Source organism: Pan troglodytes, chromosome 1 (assembly GCF_028858775.2).
Source record: "Pan troglodytes isolate AG18354 chromosome 1, NHGRI_mPanTro3-v2.0_pri, whole genome shotgun sequence".
NCBI lineage: Eukaryota > Metazoa > Chordata > Mammalia > Primates > Hominidae > Pan > Pan troglodytes.
The window spans coordinates 160,008,255-160,036,149 of record NC_072398.2 but is presented as its reverse complement, the minus strand read 5'-3'; the positions used below and the strand labels follow the sequence as shown (position 1 = coordinate 160,036,149).

At 39.0% G+C, this 27,895-nt stretch overlaps 1 protein-coding gene across 6 annotated transcripts in view; it reads right to left on the bottom strand.

Moving 5' to 3' along the window:
- PTGER3 (prostaglandin E receptor 3) overlaps positions 1-27,895 on the bottom strand; it is a 211,343-nt gene that overhangs the window by 125,474 nt on the left and 57,974 nt on the right. The gene's annotated exons all lie outside the window — the stretch shown is intronic.

The window sequence follows — 27,895 nt, the reverse complement described above, 5'->3', positions numbered from 1 at the left end:
GATTTCACAGGACACTTCCTTGAGTATTTTTAAAGAAAGGCAAAACCAAAACCTGCATATCAAAGTCACATTGGCTATGATTAATATGGATGTTTTAGATATTACCTTCCTAGGACCATCTCATTTCTACTTCCATGCTTTGAGTCACACTTATTTCCTCCTACACTTACGCATCAAATACCACTTGCAGTCAGAGACCATGTCTGATATGACTGGGGAAGTTATCACAGCACTTGTTAAATGCTGAATAAGAACTCATTGACCTCAAGTGATTGGTGAAGGGAAATCTAATTCAACCACCCTCCAGCTGATTATTTTTCATGATTTCCCATTGCTCTGGGATAAAGAATAGAATTCCTAACATGACATCAAAGGCTGTTTTATCTGGCCTCGGGATGCAATTTCAGACTCTTTTCAAACTTTTTGCCTTTTTGATCTTACACGCTCAGGCTACACTAGTCATCTTCGAACGTTATGAACAGTGTCATCCTTCTTTATACCTCAGGGCCTTTGTACTTGCACTTTCTTCTGCCTGCAGTATGCTTCCATTTCTTCATCACCTGGCTAACTTCTACTCATCTGATAGATCTCAACTTGGAGAATCACTTTCTTGGAGAACATCCTGTTCACTAGGACTGGTCCCTCACTATATGACATCTACTATTTTTTCTTTCAGGAACTCATGGCATATGAAACGTATAGTTATGTGTGTGATTATTTATTGAATATGTGTCATTGTACCTAAGCTATAAGCTTCACAAGAGCAGGAACTGTGCCTGGTTTTGCTTACCACTGAGTCTCCAGCAGCTACCATGGTGCCTGGCACAGAAATCATGGTGGATAAGCATTTGTGGCCTGAGTGGACAATGCTGCACAGCCAGTCCTGAGGCCCATCCCTCAACAGCATTCTCCATATTACACATCTCCTAAATTCATTGGATGTCACAGCAGAAAAATGATTCCTTTTTTTATAAACTTCTCAGTAATTGTCTTATAAGAAAAAGACAGAATAAAATGAATTCCTCATAAAAATTTGTTACAAGAGAAAGGAGAAAGAAATAAAATCCAGTGTTTCTTCAGTCTTTTTTAATTGGCTTTCTAAAGTTTTTTTTTCCTCAAAAATTTAATTAAGATTATCTTAAACAGCACGGCCATTTTAAGTGGCATGGCATTATACAAGCAGTCCAGACAGACATATAGTTTTCCAATCTTTAACTGTGTTAAGCAAATGGATGATTTCTGTTTTAGGTAGGCAGTGCTGTGTGAAGAATCATAAAATGCCATGTTTTCTTTGCAGCAAAAATTACACTTTGACCAATACCTATTCCACAGCAAACAGAAAAAGTTTAGTGGCAATTTGCACAGAAATTTTATGGTTCTGGAAGAGTGGTCAGACTTGGAGGAGAAAGGAGAACAGGTTTTTGGGGTCTTTTTAAATTTTTTGTCTGCAAGACTTTCAAAGCCCCCTTTGTACTCCTATGTGAGAAGATTCTCCATCTGCTAAAGAACGATCTGGTTAGGATAAGTTCTCACCTTAGCTGACAACTAGGTTCCTCTTCCTGCTATTATGCTGCTTGGTTCTTATTTAGAGGCCTGCTTTAACTAAGGAAATGCCCTTGGGCTTGCATTATTTGTTGGCTAAACTTTAGAAGCAGACTACAGCTGTAGGAATTTCGATATCACATACCTGTACAATGTCAAATAGCAGGAGATTAAAAAAAAAAACCTAAAGGAAGAGGCACCGCAAGGTAGTTTGTCAACAGCCAAGAGTTCTGAAGCGTATGTTTCCCTAGTGGCACCGTCTGTGGAGCACAGAGGATTTTTAGGGCTGTGAAACTAATCAATGATTCCATAATAGTGGACGCGTCATTATACATTTTTCCAAACCCATGGAATGTACAACAGCAAGAGTGAACCCTAATGTAAACTATGGACTTTGGGTAAGAATGCGGTGTCATTGTAGATTCATCAATTGCAATAAACATACCACTCTGGTAGGGGACATTGATAATGGAGGAGGCTATGCATATGTGGGGCCAGGGGGATCTGTGAAAAATCTCTGCATTTCTCATTTCTGCTATGGACTGCTCCAAAAAATAAATTCCATTTTTAAAAAATTGTTGTATATTGGGGATTATATATGATTTGATCTACTAACAGCCTTGTTACTACTGTTTCTGACCCAAGTTTTCCTTCTCTTTAACATATCCTGCATATTGTTTCCAAGGCAAATCTTGGCAAATCATAAATATCTTTGAAAGTTTCCCATTTCTAAAAGATAAAGACTACCATATGTCAGGTGATGCCAAGCTCCTTTGCCTTTAATTTCATTTCATGCTTAAACCCTTTAATACACTGATCTTCATTCACACCAAATATGACCTGTCCTGAAAGTATAAGGATAAGCAGGTACTAACGAGCCTCTCTTAGACATATCAGCTCTTGCAGCCATAAAGATTTTCCTTTATGCTGCCTAGGATCTTCCCGCCTGAAATAAATCTTGTTCTTGTTTCAACTAAACTTGCAGCTCTGCTGTGTTCTTCCCAAATTGCCAAGTATATAAGATATCCAATCTGCCAGCAAACTTTATCCTCCCTCTGGATGTGAGAGCCCAAAGATTTCAATTTAGACAGCTTTATTTACTAAGCTGTGTTACAGGATATTTTAAAATAATTCAGTTAAGGTGGTTCAGGCTATTTAACTGCGTATTTGGAGGGAGGGTCGGTGTTGATCTTCCAATTTGAATTTAACTCTTGGGCCAAATTATTTTCCTATGGCAATTCTGAAAGAAGATTGATGTGTAAATGGGCACGTCACAGACACCAAATAGAGACTCCAGAAACATAGCTCATTTGTTTGGCCTTCTGCTATGGCTCGTTTGTGGACCCTGTGGCCATTTATGGTTTAGCTGAGGATGCCTGATGCCTGTATTCACAGAGCCATGCTGTCTCTGTGGGCTGAACACTATGCTAGTTTATCTACGAGATTCCTTCCAGAATGACCCAGCTGTACCACAGGGTTATAGCTACTTTCCATCATGTTGTTAATAGTTCTTTCTGCTCACCCACACTAGCTCACTAATTTATCCCCATCCACTGCTTGATCCTGAATAACTGAGGACTATGATGGTCTGTGCTGTCACCTTCAGAATTTCAAGGCCAGAAGTGTAACTTGGCATAAAGCTAGCTAGATTTTGAAGGAAAAAGAGAAAACCATCCTAGAATTCCTTCTCTTCACCTCTGATTACTTGAGTCCTTGCTACAGGTCATCCTGCTTCCATAGCTATCCCCTCCCTCTTCCAACTTCCTGACCACTGGCTCCTTTCCATCCACTTTCAGATATGTGGAAGTTTCCCTTGTCTTGGGAAACCAATACACACAAACACCTGTGCTTGACTGTTTGTCTCTACTCCTTCCTCCAAGTGCAGTCTAATGTTTTGCCTTCCTTTAACACCAGCTTCTTTAAGTGAGATGCAGTCTCAGTTGCTCCTAATTCCTCTCCTTTTAGCTCCCTCCTAAACAACTGACCAGAATTAGAAGGTCCTCTCCCTTTGTCAGAAACTGTTCAAACACTTTACAAATAATAATTCATTTAATTATTTGTAATCGGTACTCTTATCATCTTCACTTGAGATATGCAGAAACTGAGGCATAGATAGGTAAAGTAACTTGCCTAAGGTCACCTCCAGATGAGTGGCAGAGTTTGAATTCAAATGCCAGCAGTCTAGTTCCAAAACACATGTCCTAACCACACTCTACTGCCTCACTCCCTCCAAATTCTATAATTGGTTTTCATTCCTGTGTTAATAAAACTAGTCTCTTAGAAACTTTTGGTATATGCTCTCATCTTTGATTGTAGTACTCAGGCTAGATATACCTGTATTGCATATTAAGTTCTAGTATTTACAAACCTCCCCCCACTTTTTATGCAAGTATAATGAAACTTCATTAAGCTGGAATGAACACATTATTCTAATAAGGGTAGAACTAAATTTTATATTGTTCGTGACATAAAATATGGTTAATTGGTCAAATTAATAAGCAAAACAAAAAATTAATAATGTAGTAGGAGCAGCATTTGACCTACTCAAGGGGGAAAATATAGATAATTTTAGAAATACAAATCCAGGCTTCTGATATCAGAGGAGTCTTTCCTGATCTGGATAATAATATGTATAATGCACTTCTTGATTCCTGCCTTGCAGGAGTGTGTACTCTAGTTGGGAAGCAATTGAAATAACAAGAAATAATAGAAAATGGCACATAGTCACACTCCAGAGCATAGGATGGTGATGTTCACCATCATCTACTTTGTTAGAATTTGCAGGGTATATTCTGAGCACTGGCAAGTTCTTCTTAGGCACCATGCCAGCTGCAACCAAGAGGGTAGTGATCCTTGTGGGCATAAACAAAACTGCACATTTTAAAGCTAAAAGGAGCCTTGGAGATGATGTAATCCAACTCTCTTATTTATGGATGAGGATATGAAGCCACTTTCTTTTACAGTCACAAAGCTAGCTTGCAGCAAAGTCCTATCTGGAATCTAGCTTCCTCTTTCTGCTCTATCACTAGGCCCAATAATAGATTTGTAGATTTAATCCACGCATAAATACCCTAGAACATACCTTATTCATCAAATGCTTGTTTCTTAAAGAAATGAAAGTATAGATAACTGAGCAGTGTTAAAAGACTAAAACATGTGAGCTAGCCAATTATACTACTCAGTGAGCCCCACAAGAGCAGAGATTTTCACGTTTCTGTTTGTTGATGGACCCTCAGTGAGTAAACCAGAGTCAGCCCCAAAGTGGTTTAATTACTATGTGGTGTTTGAATGAATGATTTCTTCTACATTTTTTATATCCAATGTCTATAAGTGAGTAGATATTATTTCTATTTTATAGGTGAAAAAAAAAATTAAAGCTGAGTGAAGTTGACTTACTCAAATCTAGACCTAGAACCAAAACTAGAAACCAGGCTTCTGGTGCCTAATTCATGATTTAGCTGTAAAAAGATTGCTTTCATAAAAAAAATTAATTGTTATTCTGTACAGAGAATACAGACAGATTTGTCACTTCAGCAAAATTCTGAGGAAATGGGTACAGCTGGCACGTTATCTACTGTCATTATTTACTTGCTGGTCTTTTGGGTGTGAGCCATCATTTCTAGTCCGGGGCCTGCTATATCACACTAACAACAAAAATAAACGGTTTCCCCTTCTTACTTTCCAAAGTTTCCTTCCTTTCTTATCTTTCCTCTCAGAATTCAAACTGCCTGGAGAAACAAAGTGGGCAGGCTGGGGACCGTCTTTCCAATGAATGTTCTCACTCCACTTCGTGAGACTCTGATCAACTCAAACTATATTAAAGACTCCAATGCCTTACAACTGTCTCCTCAATTTAATTTCATCTTTTGGAGTTTTTACAGCCTCACTATCTAAAGAGATTATACAGTTACTAGGCTTTGTAACTTCTAGCACTGCTTCTTGACTCTTCATCTTTTAAGGGGGTTCTGTGTTTTTCTCTTTCTACAACATCAAAATATATTCTTAAGATAATAGACCTTAAATGCAGTTATACTGGTCTCTTCACAATAGCACAGATTGTAGAAGCCTTAAGAATTCACAGAAAGGGGAAATATTAAAGTAATTGAGGGGAGTTGAGGTTTCATAAGGAGGTGCAGAGCATGAAAAGAAGAACTGGAAGGGAGGCGGGGAAGTCTTGAACAAAGACAGCACTGAATGAGCAAGAGTGGAAGGCAGCGAGCAAATACAGCTAGTTATTGTGGATGTTTCACTTTTGGACTAAGATTGGATAGGGGTGGATGGCAATTGGAGAAATAGAACTGTTACCACTTTCAAATAAGTGGCGACTTTGACATAGTTTGGGGGGATTGATAGCCAAAAACCTTAGGCAGGAAGAAGGGTAAACTCTAGAACATATTGCCCAGCTGGAATCCTGGTTCCACCAGTTATTAGCTGCGTGACCTTGGGCAAGTTACTGCAACTTGCTGGCCCTCAGTTTCCTTCTTGGTGGAATGGGAATAAAGGTTGTAACTACCCCTATAAGATTGTTGGTGGGATTAAAGGGTTAATGCAGCCCGCCCATTATATCTGTAATCCCCATGCTTTGGGAGACCTAGGCAGGAGGATTCCTGGAGCCTAGGAATTTGAGGGATCCCAGGAATCTGAGCCATGATGGCACCAATGCACTCCAGCCTGGGTGACAGATCAAGACCCTGACTCTTAAATTTTTAAAAAAGGGGTTAATGTATATAAAGCACTTAGAACAGAATCTGATGCAATGACACAAAGTAAGCACTCAGAAAATATTAGCTATTCCTATTTCAGCCATAACAGACAGGCCATTTATTCTGCTAGCCTCACCTAGAGGTTCTTGTAAGGGAAATTCCCTGGCCCACAACTTCTGAAGGGGCAACTACAGGTCGCCTATTTTGTGCAAAGATTCTGTACATTTTAGGCATACCTGATTGGACAAGGTGTGCAAGCTCAAGCAATAGGTTAGCCACTGATCTATGACTTTGCCAGTCAAGGAACAGTGACCTTATAAGAGACTTCCTTTTTTGAGAATGTCAAGAAAATAAGGAAGATTAGTATCAGGAACAGAGCCATGAGGAAGAAGATGATTAAGCTAAGGAATTATATTGACAATACAGAGAAAGAATAGGCAACTGTTAATAGAAACATAATTATGACAAGTAGAAAATAACTGGGTCCAATAATGGTGGACAATAGGCAAGAGATTCCATTTACTCCAGTTGTTGATTTTCAGGATCTTAATCTACTCTCCAACTCCAGCCTACACACTCCAAGCCATAATATTGTTTCTTTTTCTTTCTCCTTTTTTTTCTTTTCTTTTTCCTTTTCTTTTCTCTCTCTCTCTTTCTTTCTTCCTTCCTTCCTTCCTTTCTTCTTTCTTTCTTTCTTTCTTCTTTCTTTCTTTCCTTCTTTCTTTTCTTTGAGACAGAGTCTGTCTCTGTCACCTAGGCTGGAGTGCAGTGGCACAATCACAGCTCATTACAACCTGACATCCTAGGCTCAAGCCTCCCACCTCAGCCTTCCAAGTAGCTGGGACTACAGGCATGCATCACCACACCCTGCTAATGTTTTTATTTTTTGTAGAGATAGGATCTCACTATGTTGTTTAGGCTGGTCTCTAACTCCTCAGCTCAAGTGATCCTCCCACCTCAACCTCCCAAAGTGTTGGGATTACAGGCATGAGCCACTGTGCATGGCCCATAATGCTGTTTCTATTACAATAAACCTCCTCTTGCTTAAGCTAACATAAGTGTTGATCTATTTCCTATGGTCCAAGGAACGTAAATAACAAACCAATGCAAACACCTTAGATGATGAGTTTGGGTATCCGACACTTGCTTTAGTGATCCCTGGTACCCATCAATCAATTGACTCATGGCCCTCCAGTGCACCCTCCATGCTGCCCCCACAGTTATCCTCACTCAGAATGGGCTCCCATTCTTTTTGACATGTGCACAGACTAATTTTCTTTCAAGGGCAAGTTCAAATTCCACTTTCTTCATGAATACCTGGGGACTATACTGGACAGAGGTGGATCCAGGTTTTGTGGCATCTGAAGAGTACAAAACTTTCTTTAATAAAATGAATATAAAGCTAGGTCCCTAGGAAAAGGCCTGTGAAAGTGAGAGACTTTGAAACTTCAACTTCATTCACTTCCCTGTACATCTACTTCTGATACCAGGTTAAGAGGGACTTTTTCTCCATGAAATTATTCTACCAGGTATATTTTACAATACTGTGTGTAATCACACAGACCTGCTATATAAATAAGCTCAGTCTTACACCTGCTGCCTCTCACTTTGGGAATATCATTTGTGACTGGACTGCAGTATTCCACCCCCCAGGCTGTTGGGAAGAAATTCCTGATGTCTGACAGATCTACTGTCAGATTTGGGAGGGAAAACATCGACCAGTATATGACACTGCTCCTGCTCATCCAGCATCTAGTGTATGCCACCTAATATTGGTAGCTAAGCCATTCTCCACACAATTGTTTCTAAAGAGAGCCTGTTCATTACACACATACATACACAGACATCCCAACATATATGTTTTGTAAAATTGCTTCTTATTTTTCTATTAGCCTTAAAATAAAGACAAACATCTATTTCATGGGCCACAAGTCTCCTGTCATGTTTCCACCATCATTCCTCTCTGTCTCCCACTCCATATTAGCAGAGCTAAAAAATTTACTGTCCATTTGTGGACATCTATGCAAGGGAGCAGTCAATAAACATTAGGAGTAGTTATCTCTGCTTTTTAAATTTCACTGTTTTTTCATTTCCTCCTTCCCCATTCACCCTTGGCTCAGTTGAAGTTCTCAGTAAAGACTCATAAATAGGTGATAGAGTTGTTAATTGGCTTAATTTAATCATTGCACAGTGTAAACATATATCAACACATCACAACATACCCCATAAATACAGAACATATACAGTGATTATTTGTCAATTAAAAATAAGGTAAATCACAAATTTCTAAAAAGAGGCTAAACAACTAAGTGAATAAGGAGCTTTATGAGGGTGAAGCTTTGAAGAATAAAAAAAGGAGGCTCCCCAGACTGATTAGAAGCACAGTAGAGAGAGGACAGCCACCTAGAGAAACAGATCAGAGAGAGCCTGAAGGGAACTGTGGAAATGCAAAACCATAGCCCAGAGAGAGACCTGTCAGGTGACGGTCAGAACCTAATGACTCCCTGGAATCATCAGAGTGCTCGAGAGGGACTGCATTTCATGAAGTCACCCAGGATGTGCTTGAGTTTTTTAATTAATCTGAAAAAAAAAACAACGGAACTTTCTATGGCTAGAATTGGGGATATTTGGAAACATCCAGAGTCAGTTATTGAATATCAGTACCACTTGATTATCAGTTCCATTGAGGCAGGGTTCAAATCTACCTTGTTTCTGCTCTATGCCCACATATCACAGTGCCTCTCCCATAGTATGAACTCATTAAATATTTAGCAAATGAATGGATAATATTTTCAACAAGACTCAAGCTCTTTGAAATCACAGACTGTATCATGAATGTTCTGTAACTCTAAAGAACCCAGCACAATGCCTGACACTGAGTGACACTAGTTATGATTTGCTGTCTGATTTAGAAGCTCTTTATATGTCAAAGGGAGATATTTTTTTCTTTAAGCCTGGTGATAACCACGCACACCTGGTCAAATTCACATCCTGCCTTATCTTTTATGTGCTCCCAGCTCTATAAAGGTAAAATAAGCAAAAGGAAGAACAATTATTGGTATCAAAAATACAGTAATCTAGAGACTAATCCTTCCCTGAACTATCTTTGTCACTTCCTGATTCATTGAATTTGGTCAGTTTGTTCCACAAGTAGAGCCTCCTGGCTCTCAGAACCATGAGGAAACAGCCATATCCCTGGAAGTAGACTTTAACCAAAGGCTGCTTCCTGAAAGGTCCTAGTCCCCAGGGATTTATTGCCATGGAAAGCCTGAACTGGCCGGAAGACGAACGGTACACACAACCTTTGGGTTGAGTATAGAAAATGTTCTGTATGGTTTAGCTGTTGTGACTATCTGCTATGTTGCTAATCGACACAAATAGTAACATTATTAAAGTTCATTAAGGCTGGGTGTGGTGGCTCATGCCTGTAATCCCAGCACCTTTGGAGGCCAATATGTGTGGATTACCTGAGGTCAGGGGTTTGAGACCAGCCTGACCAACGTGGTGAAACCCTGTCTCTACTAAAAATACAAAAATTACCCAAGTGTGGTGGCACACACCTGTAATCCCAGCTACTTGGAAGCCTGAGGCACAAGAATCGCTTGAACCAGAGAGATGGAGATTGCAGTGAGCCAAGATCATACCACTGCACTCCAGCCTGGGCAGTAGACTGAGACTCTGCCTCAAAAAAAAAAAAATTCATTAAATTAACAAAATTATTCTAACTATTCAAAATTGCTCTACTAATAAAACAATAAGGGTAACTCTGCAAGGCCAAGGTGGGAGGATCACTTGAGGCCAGGAATTTGAGACCAGCCTGGGCAACACAGCAAGATCTGTCCCTACCAAAAAAGAATGTTTTAAATTAGTCAGGTGTGCTGGTGTGAGCCTATAGTCCCAGCTACTCAGGAGGCTGAGGTGGGAGGATGAGAGGATCCCTTGTGCCCAGGAGTTAGAAGATGCAGTGAACTATGATTGTACCACTGCACTCCAGCCTGAACAACAGAGTGAGACCCTGTCTCTAGAAATAAAATTTTTAAAAAATTTTAAGTCAATAAGGAAAGCCCAAGAACTCACATCTTAGTTGATAATTTAAAGGAAAAAAATAAGAAAAAGATGTATTTTCCAAAAACAGTTAAGAATAAAGTTACACAATTTAGAAAAATTAAAGAGATATTTTAGTGAAACAACAAAAATGTACTCTAAATCTTCAAAAACTTCCAAATACATTTTCTTGAATTGGTGATAATATTGTCTTCCATCCCCTCCCCACTCTCATGGAAACCCTTCCATCACGACAGCCCTAGGGAAATGGGAGAGCTAATGCCAACTTCAGCAGCAGGAGGAAACCTTTGCAAGGAAGGGCCTTTGCCGACAAAATCCTTCTAGTGCTAGAAGAGGAGACAGCATAGAAAGAGGAGTAGGAGATAACATCCTTACTTCTCCATTACGATGGCCTCAGAGTCAAAATCCAGAAGCGGGAGAAAGAACAGAAACACACAGAGAAAGAAGAAATGGTCACAAGCTCTTTAGTACACAGGCTCATGAGGTGTCACCGCATGCGTGTGTGGACATGAAGGAGAAAGCCAATTATGATTCCCTGACTCTCCTCCAGCCTCCCTGAAGTCTCCCTGGGGCTTATGGAAGGCAGTGGAAAGCTGAACACCAAAGAGACTGCCATGGAGTTGCTATTGTTGGAGGCCGAAAGAGTAACAGTTGTGATCAACTCAGTGTACCACTGGAGGCTATATGAGTAAACAGCAAACTGTTTCTCATAAATGCAGAATGTTGGCGAACTGACAAACTGTGTATGCCACCCAGAAGGACTGCAGGAGGGCAGTCACAATCCAGGCACAAGTGTTTCTTGTGATTAGGCAAATCTGAAGCCTGTTAGTAATAATGTGAACCTGTGATCAATTAAGCAGCTGACCAGTCGTTACCTCCTCCTCCCTGCTCTTTCTACCCAATAAATACAAAGGGCTGCCTTTGCTCGCTAGAAGCAGGGAGCTCTCTTCTTCCCCTGGACCCTTCCTTAAAATAGTTACTTTTGTCTTAAGTTTTCATTTCTATGTTCGTCACTTTGTTCAGTCTTTTAATGACGGTCTCAGGCAGTAACAGTAGTGACGGTCTCAAGTAGTAGCAGTGGCAGTCTGTCACAGCTATGATTAGGGCTAAGATGACATTGTCAGAGGCATTTGAACAAGAGCAACTCTGAAATCTACTGGGCTGCATTCCCAGACGAGATAGGAGATCAGTGCAGGACACAGGTCATAAAGATCTTGCTGTTAAAACAGCTTACAGTAAAGAAGCTGGCCAAAACCCACCAAAACCAAGATGGCGACAAGAGTGATCTCAGGTCATCCTCACTGCTACACTCCCACCAGCACCATGACAGTTTACAAATGCCACGGCAACAATAGGAAGTTACCCTATATGGTCTAAAAAGGGGAGGCATGAATACTCAGCCCTTTGTTTAGCATATCATCAAGAGATAACCATAAAAATGGGCCACAATCGACTCTCGGGGCTGCTTTTTCTATGGATTAGCCATTTTTTATTCCTTTACTTTCTTAATAAACTTGCTTTCACTTTACTCTGTAGACTCACCCTGAAGTCTTTCTTGCCTGAGATCCAAGAACTGTCTTTTGGGATCTGGATTGGGACCCCTTTCCTGTAACGCCATGGCAGAGACAGCAGTTCCTATGAGGGGACGAGCCTAAGGCAATGGACTGGAGGAAGGAAGTGGCTGTGCCTCAAGGGTCTTCTGTGCCACTGAGATGACAGTGGGGTCAAGGAAGCAGGACCACAAGGCTAGAACATGTTGAGGAAACTGTTCCCAGATTTCACCAGCACTGAAATCAATGGTGGATGCCAGTGGCTGTCTAGCAACCAGGCAAGACAACAATTGATTCTGGGGATTTCAGGGAGGACCCAAAGGGCAGGATCAGGACCTGCTTTTGACAAGCTGCCTCCCTTCAATTACCTGCATTATCACAAGGGTATGTGAGCTTTCTCCTTCACACAGATGCCATCTTGGCTAAGGGAAGGGCGTGCTGGGAGAAACCATGAAAGACAACATTTGCCTCAAAGAGACTGAATTAACCCTAAATGAGAAAATAATGGATTGATAAAATATCTTCAACTGCAAGATCAGGAACCCATCTCCTATTCTTCTACCTCCTAGCTCCTGCTCCAGCCAGCAGAGACCAAACATCTGTAAGAGTTTTGTTCTTTCTAGAAAAATTTTAAGCAGATATCTTTAAGCACCTAAAATTGTATTAATTTTACAATTAGTATTTACTATAATTGTATTACAGCCTAGTTGTGCACTGTATAATTTTCACCCTGGCCATTAGTAAAAACAGAGACTCTAAGAGCCAAACAGATATCAATGGCCCTAAACAAATATGGTTATGGTTCTCCCCTTTATAAATCTGTGAATGTGAGCCTTTTCTTTTCCAGTTTGATGTATTATAAAGGTGACCAGGAAGGAAATGGAAACAGTGTCAAATAAGAACAGCCATTCTAATTCCAAACAAGTTAAGAATATATGTCTAAAGACAAATTAAGTCTGACAAAACGTATAAGTTATGTTTTGTTGTATAATCAGTAATAGGAGTCAATCAAGGGTCTCATTGCAATTTTATCTACAGCTTTTTACAAGGTAAATTACAAGAAATATAGCTCAGATAAAAAGAAAATATTAAATGCACTCTTCTACTATATTAGCACATCAATAATTGAGAAGGATTAAATAAAAGACTATAATAAATATGGTAATTGCACTAAGTAGTTCCATGATAAATCGATTCTTATTCTCCAAGTAAGAGCTGATTTGATTGATCTCTATGCACTTCAGTGTTCTGGAGGATTTCCTAGTCCCTGAAGCTGCAGGTGTGGTCACTGTCAGGGGCAAAACACTTAACACAGCTGAGAAGTGATTTGTTCCCTGTGGTCCCAGCTATGCATAGGCATAACCACAACCACCCAATATAATCAAATTAAATCCCAGCTAGTGTGACACTGCCATAAGAATAATGATTGGATACTAGCAGAAGCTGTCAAGGGTCTTTTATACATCCGATAAATAAATTCAACTGACTAGTGAAGGTCAATTCAATTTAGCACTCATTGATTACGTATCTTTCATGTGTAAGACACTGTGCTAGGTATTAAAAGAAAGCTTTGACTCCTCACCGATAAAAATGTTTTATTGTTAAACAGCTCTCATTATGTAGTGTAAATTGTATGTAGTTAGTGGTTATGAAGCGTCTAGATTCACAATGCATTCTCATTTCTCAGGACAGGAGTATCAAAATAAAAATGACTAAAGCCCCATTAGTCACAATATGACCATTCGGAATCTGGATCTTACATAAAAGTGTTTAAAAACTCAGTTGTTTAATTTTAAATATGAAGTAATACAGCAAATTACTTATCATTCAGCTTCTCTTATTCTTAATAACATAGTAACTGTGATCTTCAAGCAAAACCTTGATAAATTCTTTCCCATAAAATAACCCATAGGAAGTTTTCAAAGTCATGCAATATGGGTACATAAAATAAGGAACCATTCTCAGACTATGGCAGAGCCTTCCAATTGCTTCCTACCATCCACTCTCCTCTCTTTCTACCAGAGCCCTGATTATGAGGTGGATACCAACTAAAACACTGCATTTCCAGACTCTCTCCCAGTTAGCTGTGGCAACGTGACCAAATTCCAGCCGATTATTTGTGAGCAGAAGTGATGAGACTTCTAAAATTCTCCTTAAAGGAAAGAGGCACACCCTTCTTTATTCCTTCCTCCTTCCTACTGACCAGAAGGCAAAATAATGGCTGGAGCTCGAGCAGCTATATTGGATTATGAGGATGTAAACTAAGAATGACAGCTAGAAATAGCTCCAATCTCTGATAACCAGGAAGTAGCCAGATCAGCCCTGGACTATCTACATCCAGAATTTACATAAATAGGAAAGAGATACCCATCTGTGTTCTTTTAATCATTGTTTTATTTATTTTTTGTTTTTTTCTGAAGCTGACCAAAACCTAACATAGTGATAAAGTCATCCCATCAGCCAGAATAAATTCTGAGCATTTATCAAGAGAAAACTTAAAGTAATGTGAAGAGAAGCCACACTTATAAAGGAAACCAAGAGCTTTCATTATAGCTAGCCTAAAATGAAGTTAATTACCTAAAATGTTCAGTCACCAAGGCTTTGGGAGTTAACATGAGGAGGCTGGTTTTATTGTGTATCATGCCCAGAAGTTCCATGATAATTTCAAACTGTTTGCATGTAATTCCCCCCCCAAAACTTGTACAATATTTTGACATTCTTAAAGAGGAGAGGTGACACAGTATCATACTACTGTGTAATAAAAATCTGCTCTGCCCTCATACCGGGTTTACAATACAGATAGTGGCACTGGAAAGAGCTCAGAACAGAAATCAGAATGCTTGAAGCTTACTTAACTCACTACAGACCTGGAAAGTTGCTTAAATTTTATAAAGCTTGGTTATAAGGATAATGATAACAGCAGCTCCATTTTCTACGCAAGGAAGTTGGGATAATCAAATAAAATAAATGTATGTCAAAGTGTTATTGTTGTTACTAAAATCATTTTGGTGCTCACTTATGTTTCACTGGGAGAGGCACTCTGTTTTCAGTTTTCTGGAATAATTACCTTTTAAAAGGGACTCTTTTTTGCCTGCATTAACTTATTTTCTCTACCTTCTTACTTTCATGGTTCTGCAGGATAATTTTATTTTTATGATGTCTGAGTTTTCATGAGCTACATGTATGCAAATATTTTTAGCTAAAACAATATTATTGAGAATGTGTATTTGGCTAACTCATAACTGCTTATTTTGAAACTAGCTGAGAAGCACTTGGACTGAGACTGAAAATAAAAATAAATTTATTAACAAATTATAGAAGGCTGTGCAGTTAGAATATGTCACTTACTGATTGAAATCCAAGTGCTATATGCAGTAAAATTTCTTCAACCCAGAATCAAGCATCCAGACATTTCACATAGCAGCATTTACTTTGATAGCATTGGCCAGTTATCAATGGTAGTAAAAATGCCCCTGGACTTACAAAATATTGAAGTGCCTTCTGAATTATCAAAAACATATTACCAGTCAATGGAACCTACACACACACACACACACACATGCATATATATTTTCACATATATACATGTATTTGTAAAAATATATATGTGAAAATATATACATACATGTATGGATGTGTGTATATACACATCAAGCTTCTGGGCATGATATACAATACATGTATGTATGTGTACATATGTGAAAATATATATACACATACAGGTGGGTGTGGTGGCTCACGGCTGTAATGCCAGCACTTTGGGAGGCCGAGTTGGGCGGATCACGAGGTCAGGAGATCGAGACCAACCTGGCTAACACGGTGAAATCCCCTCTCTACTAAAAAATACAAAAAAAAATTAGCCAGGCGTGGTGGCGGGCACCTGTAGTCCCAGCTACTCAGGAGGCTGAGGCAGGAGAATCACTTGAACCCGGGAGACAGAGCTTGCAGTGAGCTGAGATTGCGCCACTGCACTCCAGCCTGGGCGACAGAACGAGACTGTCTCACACACACACACACACACACACACACACATATATATATATAAAATACATATTATATCTATTATACATATGTATCAATGTATAATATATATACATATATTATACACATATACACATATATGCATTTTATATACATGTATGTATGTACACATATAAATACATGTATGTACATGTATATATATTTGAGACAGGGTCTTGTTCTGTTTCCCAGGCTGGAGGGCAGTGGCATAACCACAGCCTCCCAAGTACCTGGTACTACAAGTACACACTACTACACCTGGCTAATTTTTATGTTTGTAGAGATCGGGTTTCACAGTGTTGCTCAGGCTGTGCTTGAATTTCTGGGCTCAAGCAATTCTCCCACCTCAGCTTCCCAAAGTGCTGAGATTATACAGGTATGAGCAACTGCACCTGGCTGGAACTAAAATATTTAACTAACTGATATGTACCACTCCACAATCATATAATATGGAGATTAATATTAATGGCAATAAAAACACTAGATTATCTGTGTTTACCTGGAGCAGAATGAAAAATGCTACAATTCCGTTTCACAAATAGTGAAGGTAACATTTAATTTCTTGCTCAAAAGAAAGCAGGTTATTTGAATTTATTGTTGAGAACTGCCTTCTGAACGTCATTCGCTTCATAGGCTTCCTTCCAATGTGCTTCTCATTGACCTTGGGCTTCCATTTGATTAATAATAAAAGTCACCTAACCTTAAACTTCACTCAATTCTTCTCTCTCAGACACTCACACACATACCATTAGAACTCCCGCTCTCCAGTACAATCTAGAAAAACAAGACACTCTGCAAGGATATATACTCAGGGCTTGGCCCTACCCTCACACTTTTGACAGTCCAAGGAAACATGGAGAAAGAGGAGCTGGCCTGTGGACATTACACTTTGGTTTTACTGCTCCTTTCTTGGAAACCCTACTCACTCTCTGCCCACTATCCCCGAGGCTGACTGGTGAGACATTTCCTCTCTTATCCTCTCCTCTCCAAACCCTCAGTCTTCCCTTATAAGCCTGCTTTCTTTCTTTAGTTTTCCACGGCTTCTTTCATTACACTCTCTGAGCCAGAATACTAGGGTATAGAGAATATATGTGGAGTGAGACAGGGAGGGAAGGTTTCTAGGGAGTGAGCACAAGGAGACCCTGACACCAGTCCTTTCTGGGAACTGCAGGGAGATGCATTCCGTGCCTCAGTCTCTGAGGTGGGCCCAGAAGAGAATTTTGAAATGGGCTACAATAGCTTCAGGTGTCTGTCTTCTCTTGAGATTCGTTCCCTCCCAGCCCTTCGTGTCTTTCCCAGGTTTTTCCAAAGAAATCCTAACTCTAACTCATCATTAAGGCTTAACTGTTCTATGTCCCATTCCTCTATGGCCTTACTAAGTGGCTAGAGGTAATGGAAATAATTATTTATGAGATATGAGAGAGTGACAGTGATTTACTGTGTTATTACTCAGATAATGCATTTACTTTCTAAGAAGGGCCTTTTGTGTCCTTGCTCAAAGAAATGAAAATTCTTAGATTATAGGTCTTATGGTGGATCCTATAGGGTAAGGAAAGCTTTGGAAACCCTTTAAACAACAATAATAGGCTATATCTAATTGGTTATACTAAATATCAAGCACTTTTCTAAAAGCTTTACACATTTTAGCTCATTTGATGTTCATAGTAATCCCAGAGGAAAGTACTAATACCTTTACAAATGAAAATACTGAGCCCTGAGGAGGGTGAGTAGTTTACCCTCAGTCATACAGCTAGTAAGTAAATGAACTGGGGTTTGAACCCAAGTAGTCTGGCTCCAGAATCCCTGCTCTTTATTCATCCAGATAGTTGTCAAACACAGCATCAAGGCTGAAGTTAGTCTGGGAGTCAGAAGGCCTGAGTTCTAGAGCTGGCTCTGCCTCTAAGGAGCTATGCAACTTTGAGCAAGCCACTTAAACTCTCTCAGTTGAACTGAATTTGTGGTTGATATCCTTGTTTTTTTGGAAGCAGAGCAATTTCTTTAAATGAAATCCTAATTAAAAGCCTGATATACACAACAGATAAAAGGGAGATATTGAGCCTAGGCTGCTGTTATAGCGGCCCACATGTTGTTCAAAATTGAACCCTTCACCCCTTACTAAAGATAGCGCTCTGTTGAACCAGTTGAAGTCCTTTTGACTCAATGATCTCTACTGTTTCTTTCAGCTACAGGACCCTATGTAACCAATTGTGTAGACACACCTAGCAGCTTCATGTCTCAAAATGTGCTCTTTTCTGTACCATGCACTCAGGTGGAAACAGCCTAGTGTTACAGAGAGAAAAGAGGCAACACTTGAGCAACCAAGGACATCGATTTCATCATTTTACTTGATTTCCTTTAGGGCTCAACCAAATAAAAGATACTAATTAAAGCCTCACCCTACACTATATATTTCCCTCTGAGAAGCAGAGATGAGAAATGCAGCTTCTAAGCATTTAGGACAGTGACTACCATCTTCGAAGCATTTGATGAATGATCATCCATGCTAATTTGAATACTATAGCAACAGTATAACTAAGACCCAAAACATTTATAACAACAACATTGCCCTGGGTAGAACTTTTTGAGATTAATTTCATTAGATACTTGAAAATAAATTCAATTAACCTTGTTTTTCTTCTTCAATAAAATTAGATATGAGGTCCCTCAATGTTAAATTCCCTCTTCTAACAAGTATATCTAGATATAGATCTGGATATACTTACTTTCTTCCCACTTCCAGATATTCTCTTATGAACCTCACTTCTCTTTTTCTGCATAGTGGAACACATTCATCTTTAAACCATTTGTTTTTCAGTATTACTGTCCTACGTTTGTTACATATCCCCCACTAAGAAAGCAGATGTATCACAGATGGTGTCCTTGTTAAAGGGAAAACTTCTAGAGAGACAGTGCAAGACTCCTGGGTCTTTGGTTTGCTTTATAAAGTGCATGTGTATACATGGGACATGGGTGAATATGTCTCTGCGATAGAGCTTATGACACCCTAAAAGCTAGAGGAATCATGCTATACTCATTTTCTGAGAAATTCACCAAGTATTGAAAAGTGAACTGGTCTTGGGCAGAAGTCTACATTTTGTACAGTTAGGCTAAAATGTCTAACCATGTTAGGCTCTCCTTTTGCAGCAGCCCGTTAACAAAACTGAGGTGTAGGTGAAGAGGGTTAATAACAAAAAGCTCTGTAGTCTCTGGAGAGCTCAGAAGAAAGATTTTCAGGAATGACTGGGAGGCTGCTCAGGTGTGCTTTGGAGTTTTCCAGTCTTTGAGATGTGTTACTTGCATTCTTTGCTCCTCGAGGGCATTTGCATCCCCACTGTGGTTAAGTATAGTAATAAGCAGAAATTAGAAGCTGAATGCAAACCGAGTGAGTGAAAGAATAAGGGATGCAGTGAACAATAAGAAGAATTGATGGAGAAACTGCAGTCTAGTGATATGAACACATGGCAGGAAGCAAAAAGAATTTCTAAATGTGAACAGATCAAAACCCTGTTCAACTTCCTTGTGCCTCAAAAGGAGGTGGTCAGAAGTTTTCTTCAAAGGCTCTTGGTTCTTGGAAGGAAAGTGTTTTTTCACTCTTTATCAGCCTCTGACTTCATAGCTGTGTTACCAAAAGGGCTGGGAGCAAGGATGTGGGTTTAGACCCTGCGGCCAAAGGCTGCTCTGCTCTTTGCCAGTTGCTCTGTTCCTGCCAACCACAGCTACCCTTCTCTCTTCTAGCCTGGCTGCTCACCTCTCAGCCTGGCCATTCTCCAGCTAGGGCCATTGCAGACATCTGAATTAGTCAAAAACTGTCTTCCCTTCACATCACCTCAGAAACTTAATATAAGAACGTAAGAAGTGTTGCACCCACTAAGACTAGTAGTTCATTCAACTTAATATTCTCTCCAATGGTGACACCAAGGGACCTTTACCGGGATGGAAAAAGAGGCATTGTGAATAGCAAGCATGCCAAAAGTTTGGATGCCATTATCTCTAATTTCAGTCCCTAATTATAGTTAACTATTTACGGAAACATGTAGTGTATGCTGTATCAATCAGTGTGGTAAGTCTGTAAACCTTAATTTTTTTTTTTTTTTGAGACAGAGTTTCACTCTTGTCGCCCAGGCTGCAGTGCAGTAGTGCGATCTTGGCCCACTGCAACCTCCGCCTCCTGGGTTCAAGTGATTCTCCTGCCTCAGCCTCCGGAGTAGCTGGGAGTACAAGTGTGCACCACCACGCCTGGCTAATTTTTGTATTTTTAGTAGAGACAGGGTTTCCCCATGTTGGCCAACATATTCTTGATCTCCTGACCTTGCGATCCACCCCCCTCAGCCTCCTAAAGTGCTGGGATTACAGGCGTGAGCCATTGCGACCAGCCAAAACTTAATTTTTAAAAACTAAAACCTCTTCTGGGACATCATTGCATTTTTTTTATTTGTACTATTTTGTTTGGTCATTTAAATCAATTTAATAAGTATTTGTATGTCTACTGTGTATCTATAATTCAAAGCCTTCACATTCTTGGAAGCTGAAGGTCTGCGGAGGAGAGGAAGTGGGAGGGACTGGGACACTAAGATTAAAATGATGTGTCTTTCATTCAGGAAGGTAACCATCCAGTGGGGGAGCTAGAATCACCCACAGCTCACTGTAATATAAGTAGAGCAGTGAGAAGTAATCACCGAGGCATAAATGAGGTGCTTATGGATGTACAAAAGAGGGAATCAGTAATTCTGAATCAGGCATAAGGAAACAACTCTTAGGGTAGGTGTCATTCGAGCTGGGCTTTAATGAATGAGCAGAATTTTCTTCATTGAAATTAACATTTAAGCAAAGTAAACACTAGAAACAGAATTGTGAATGTGCATAATGTGTTTGGGGAGAGGATTCAAAAAAGGCTGGTATCAGTGTTGCCAGAAAAAAATTGGAATGGTAGATTGGGATTGGTTTACTGAGAGCTTTGAACAAGTTAAAGCTTTTGGGCTTTGTACAGTGGGCAGTGGGGAAGTAGTAAAGGACCCTCTAAGTCTCTGCTCTTGAAATAGATAGTCGAGGACACTCTACTATCTCCACTATTCAAATGAGAAAACTGAGATTAGAAGGAGTAAGAAACTCACTCTAAAGAAAGTATGAAAGTGATATTTGAGCTGAAGTTTCACTCTAGCATCCAAATACTACACCTAGTCTTAGTCTTTCTTTAAAAAAATTTTAGAATTATTTTAATTGACAAGTAAAAATTATAGTAATAACATGATGTTTTGATATATGTCTTAATCTCAATTTAATTATTTATAAAATAGGAATAATAACAACACTCCCTAGCTAACTAAAAATTTGATCAAATAAAACTACAGATGGTAAAATGCCTTAGAAAGTATAAAATACTTTTATAAGTGTTCACTATTAATATTATTTTACGTTTATCACTATTCAACTAATATAACTCCTAAATATGGTTCTGGAAAGGAAATTAGTGTTATTTGATGTTAATATTGTCTGTAAATGATTGCATTCCTACTGGGCTTTATATATACGTATTATCTCATTTCCTTGCTATCTTGTGAAATAGGTGTTGTTATCTCCAATTTATAGATGAGTAAACAGAGGCTGAAAGAGATTAAAACCTACTCAGTCACACAGCTGGTAAGTCAAGAACCATACTTCAAATTTATGTCTTTAAATCCCCAAATCCCTTCCATAAGGCTACTCATTGCCTTCCTTATTGATGATGCTATAAACCTTGGAGTTTACAGTGGCACACTGAAATGACGTCTTCAGGGAACGATTAATGATGCCAGAAATTTCAGCATTTCCAACAAAGATGTGAGTGTCTGGTTTTTTGTGCTTTAAAAGAGATGTAACTCTTTCTAATCCTGTTAAGAATTAGGTTGAATAGTTAAGTAGTAATTAGGCTTGACTTACCTAAAAAAAAAAATACCCATTCTATCCTACTCTCTGAGACAAAATAATGTCTTTAAGAATAATTTTACTGTTGATTTAAAAAATTTTTTAAAAACTTCCCTGTTTAAGTAATGGTATTGGTTCCTTATAATTATTTTAAACTTTAAAATCTTCCCTAAACATTTACTGAATCATTTGTATCTATTTTGTTTTTGTTTTTGAGAAGGAGTCTCCCTCTGTCACCCAGGCTGGAGTGCAGTGGCGCGGCTCACTGCAAGCTCCGCCTCGTGGGTTCATGCCATTCTCCTGCCTCAGCCTCCCGAGTATCTGGGACTACAGGCGCCTGCCACCATGCCCGGCTAATTTTTTTGTATTTTATTTATTTATTTATTTATTTATTTATTTATTTATTGAGACGGAGTCTCGCTCTGTCGCACAGGCTGGAGTGCAGTGGCGAGATCTCGGCTCACTGCAAGCTCCGCCTCCCAGGTTCACGCTATTCTCCTGCCTCAGCCTCCCGAGTAGGTGGGACTACAGGCGCCCGCCACCGCGCCCAGCCTTTTTTTGTGTTTTTAGTAGAGACAGGGTTTCACCATGTTAGCCAGGATGGTCTCGATCTCCTGACCTCGTGATCCGCCCGCCTCGGCCTCCAAAAGTGCTGGGATTGCAGGCATGAGCCACCGCGCCTGGCCTGTTTCTATGTTTTGAAGTATATTTCTTGGCTGGGCGTGGTAGCTCATGCGTGTAATCCCAGCACTTTGGGAAGCCGAGGAGGACAGATCAATTGAGGTTGGGAGTTCGAGTCCAGACTGGCAAACATGATAAAACCCTGTCTCTACTAAAAATACAAAAATTAGCTGAGCATGGTGGTGCATGCCTGTAATCCCAGCTACTTGGGAGGCTGAGGCAGGAGAATAGCTTGAACCTGGGAGGTGAAGGATGCAGTGAGCAGAGATTGCACTACTGCACTCCAGCCTGGGTGACAGAGGGAGACTGTCTCCCAAAAAATAAAAATAAAATAAGTAAATAAATAAAGTATACGTGTCTTCTCTTGGTTATGAAACTTAAAAATATATACATAACAGGTTGGATAATATTGTACAAAAATTTGGTGATTGTTATTCATGATAGATTTATTCTTCTGAAATACGTGTATATTTTACACATAGTAAAAAATGATCAGAATAGATAATAAGCAGAGTTTGATCAAATTCATATTGTTGGCAGACTTTCATATTCAATGAAGTCAATCCAATAATCCAATTATAATTGTTATTAATGACCACCAGATATTCTGATTTAATTATTGGAAAGTAATTGCTGTAGCTCTTTTTAAAAAAACATTTTTGCTGTTTTATGAGTAGTTTTCCAAAAATGTTGTAAACTGATAAAGTGAACATAGAAATCATGAAATTCTAGCTTTGAGATTAGGGTCAACAACAATGCATTTAGTGTCACATAAAGCAGAATATAAGCCACATCTGAAGAGGTTGAAAGCAGAACACTAAGCTCAGCAGCTATATTCAGACAAATCTTTCTCTTTTACACCAATTCCAATATTGTAGCCATAGTAAGACTGTTTTGAGACATAGAATCATAAAATCCTGAGTTGGAAGAAGAATTAAAGAAGATATTTGTCTTCCATCCATCTACAGCAAACTCCCTAGTGGTTTTCTGGTATGTGCTTGAATATTTGAAGTGACAGGGAACTCATTATTGCTTAAGGTCAGCCCTGCCACCTTAGGGCACATTGGTTTAGCACCTTTCTAGATTAAGTCAGACTCTTTCTCTCTGTAGCTTCTTAGTCCGCCCTTCAGGGCATATGAAATAAATCCCTATTTAATGTGACACTCCTTCATGCATTTGAGAGAATCTCACCATGGTTCTTAGATGCAGTCAGGTTTGAAGGGAAATTTACAAAGACAAATATTTGAAAGAATATTAATCAAAACCATAACAATGATTAAGTTTGAGTGGTGAAGTATAGGGAATTTTTCTTTGGTCCTCGTGCTTTCCTGTATTGCTTAAATTTTATACATGAATATATATTCTAATTACAATGAAAGAAAATGTAGAGCTATTTACACTTCGGGAAAGCTATTTAAGTCCTCAATGCAATCAGTGAAAACTGAGACTTCGCTCTGAAGAATGAGAGAATCTGAAATCTGAAATCTGCAAGTGATAAACCTCCATGTCCCCACAACCTAGACCCACATGATAGAAGCTCATTAAAAATGTGAATATGACTAAATAAATCAACAAATCATTCATTTAATCGGTGGTCAAAATCTACTTGGAGACACAGTCATCACTTGGGAAGTAACAGCTCCACTAAGAACCAAGTTGTTACTGCTGTGAATCCAAGTACTAAGAGGAAAAGAATCACTTCCATCCTAATTCAAATTGATTTTATGCCCCTTTTAATTGTGTATTTCTCAAATACATCACAGTCCGAAAATTCTCTGGTAGTTCTGTTTGTGACTTTACAGCTAGAGATGAACTGAGGTACTCAGAAATAAATTACTGTTTTGCTTGAATCTCGATACATCTATGAAAATTTTGCATAGGGAACGACGATGGTGCTTATTATGAGGATGGTGGATAAGTACCATATTTAAAATCTGGCGTGTGGCTGGGCACGGTGGCTCACGCCTGTAATCCCAGCACTTCAGGAGGCCGAGGCGGGCGGATCACGAGGTCAGGAGATCGAGACCATCGTGGCTAACACGGTGAAACCCCTTCTCTACTAAAAAACAAAAAATTAGCCGGGCGTGGTGGCGGGCGCCTGTAGTCCCAGCTACTCGGGTTGAATTCATTCAAATAAATGTCAATTGACCCCAGAGATGCCTGAGAACTGTTGACTATTGTCACACTTACATTGAAATATTCAAAAGACAATGTACAAAATAAGACTAAAGATAAACATCAAGATGTACAAATTTTTCAACTTTATATATCTATGGATAAGTTGCGTTCTGAATTCATTTAGTGATAATAATAGAATTAGAGTTTGGAGACGCTGAGATTTTGTTTCCTTGAACAAAATGTTTTGCACAGTTCTAATCAGTCTGATCAGTTCTGTGGAAATCAGAGAGCAGTCAGTTGAAGAGAAAACTGGTGAATGAATAAAATATCAAATGCATCAAATAGATTTCACCTGTTAGCAGAAAGGGATGGAAAACTCAGAAACAGGGGGCAAGAATTTTTCTTTCTGAAAGACAAAATGTGCTCCACTCAAACTGCATTGTATTTTCCCAGAAGAAGCTAAAGCAAATTTCAAAATTAAGCAGGGAGAGATGATAATCAGAATAGTTTCACTGATGACAAATAGTCTTCCCTAGGTCCTGAATTTTCTACAGTCTCTTAGGAGTTCCTCTGTAACTAGGAAGCACAAGTATCTTCTGCTTTTCAGTAAGCATTCTCCCAAATTACAAGTCCGAGAGGACGGGTAAAAGGAAAAATAAAAAAAGAGACAAAAGCCAATAGGGCCAAAAGAGATGTATTCTTAGTAACCCAAATTGTGATAAACTCTTGGCTTTAGCAAAAACCACAGGCCTGTGTGGAAGTAGAAGTGCAGTTTTTCTGTACAACCATCTGCTGCCAGGAAACCAATAGTTTCTCCACTGCAGAAGTGGTCCTGGATCAAACAAGGAAGGATCTAAATGTTTGCAGTCATGTGCACACACCTAGATTGGACATATGGACCTTCACATTTTTTGCTGAGAATCTTGTTTGCTTAATCTAATCAGCACTCTTAGAAAAGCTGCCTCACCACTGCTCCCCAAAATTATTTCTGGTAGTTTGAAAATGTCCAGACATTGATAATAGAGTCAAAGCCTTTCTTCCATGGGGTTTTAAACAAACCCTCAAAGATAAACTTGAAGCTTCTGAAACTAATCACAGTAGTAAGTATTTGCTCACGGATAACACATGATTATATTCTAAACCCAAATCAGGTGTGAACCCCAGCTTTATTTCTCATTAACTGTTGTGTATTTGGTCAAGTGACTTATCTTCCACAAACCTCAGTTTCCTTATTTGGAAAGTGCTGATAACACCTACCTGCTGTCATTGACATGAGAATTTGATAACATACGAAAAGTATAGGTGCTCATAAAATGGTATCTGCCACTATGGTCATTATCACCAGTTCAAATTTCTTTAAAACGTTGTTAGTGTTCATGTGTCCCTGAAAGCATTCTCTTTCCATTTCTGGGAGTTTGGTTACTTAACATCCTTTACTATTAAGAAGCTCATTTTAAAGCAGATGTGGTCAAAATGAGTGAATAATTCAAGAAGGATGAAGACATGGGATCTAGACAAAGGACTATCAATAAAAAAAAAAAGAAGCAAAAGGATGAATAGCAGAGAAAACCAGAAAAATGTTAGACTCCCAAAGTGGGTAAAGATTATCAGATAGGTTTGGGCACTTGGAAGACTGTTAAGATTTAGCCACTGTCCCAAAGCAAACTTAAGCAAATTCAAAACTTGATGAGTTCGTAACTCTAGAAAAAAAGAGAAATGTATTCAAGAAAAGAAACATAATTACAGTACTACTGATTCCTCAGTGAAGGATATTTTCATTATCATGAAAATGCAAACATTGAATGTTGATTTAATGAAAGTCAGTTATAACTATAATGGGAGAATGGGTGAGGAGAGAGCTAAATCCAGCAAAATAGAAAATCAGCATATAATGTCTATAAAGTTGATTGAGTGTGAGATAACAATATATTATTTAAAATTATGGTGTCATATGCTAGAAAAAACATTGAAAAAATAAGCTGAAAGGAGTAGCCACTGGAAAGCAGGTGGTCTAGGGGTAGGGTTAGAATGGGGACTGTGGGTTTCATGCATGATAAGCCTTTCAGCACTATTTGACTTTTTAAAGAGATGCACATAGTATTTTAATAAAAATTTATGAAAAAACTTAAGAAAAGAAATACACATTTGAGGTATAACAGATATCTCTCTTGCTCCTTCACACACACACAAATAAGCACAAGTGTATAAAAATCTATGTAACTTACTCTTTGTTACAAGAGTTCCTTAGCCATAAATAAATGAATATCCATCATTTAACAATTAAAGGCATAGGATTTAGTAGTTAGGATGAAGAGTAAAGCAAAAGGAGGCAGAAAATCTTAACAAATGGAAGACATGGTACCTGTATTCAAGGATTTTGCAATTTGGTTGAGAAAAGAAATCCATCTCATTCAGGAGAAAGAGTGGGAATCTGAAATTTCTTTTTGGAGAAAAAAAGAATCTACACTTTTGAGTCTTGCTATTTTTGTCTCCTAGAGGTTTCCTGTGAGCTGTTTTCCAGGACTCAGAAGAGAAAAGCTTATCTGTGTTTAGCTGACAAGACCACCTTCATGACATTTCCAGAGAGAAAGGAGAATCATGGCTTTTCAGTGAGAAGATACCACACAGAAATATCATCCCCTTATTTTACAGATGAGGTACTAAGCCTAAAAGAAGCTGTGTATTTTTCCCAAGTTCACACATCCTGTCTGTGACAAGAACCAGCTTTCTAACGTCACTTGTGTGTTCTGGTGAATGTGCGATTGCCCAATACTAAACTGGGAAGTCTGTAGTAAACATGAGATGAGAATAATCATAATTAATTTTCTAATATTGTTCAATTAATGAAATGAATATAACAAAGTAACACTAACCACTTGTATAGCACTTTCAAGTGTCTTTACTGGGTGCAAAGCCTCATACCTGTAATCCCAGCACTTTGGGAGGCTAAGACAGGAGGAATGCTTGAGGCCAGGAGTTTAAGACCAGCCTGGGCAACACAGTGAGACCTGTTTCTAAAAACAATAAAAAATAAAAAAATAAGCCTAGTGAGGTGTCGCATGCCTGTAGTCCCAGCCACTGGGGAGGCTGAGGTGGGAGGATCACTTAAGCCCAGGAGGCTGAGGCTGCAACGAGTTATGATCACACCATGGCACTCTAGCCTTCGGGACAGAGTAAGACCCTATCTCTTAAAAAAAAAAGTCTGTATTTTCATTATCTCATTTAATTGTGACAATCTTACGCTGATAAGAAAATTCAAGTTGATTCAGAGACGTTTAATGGATTGTCAAGGGCAAATAACCAGTAAATAACAAA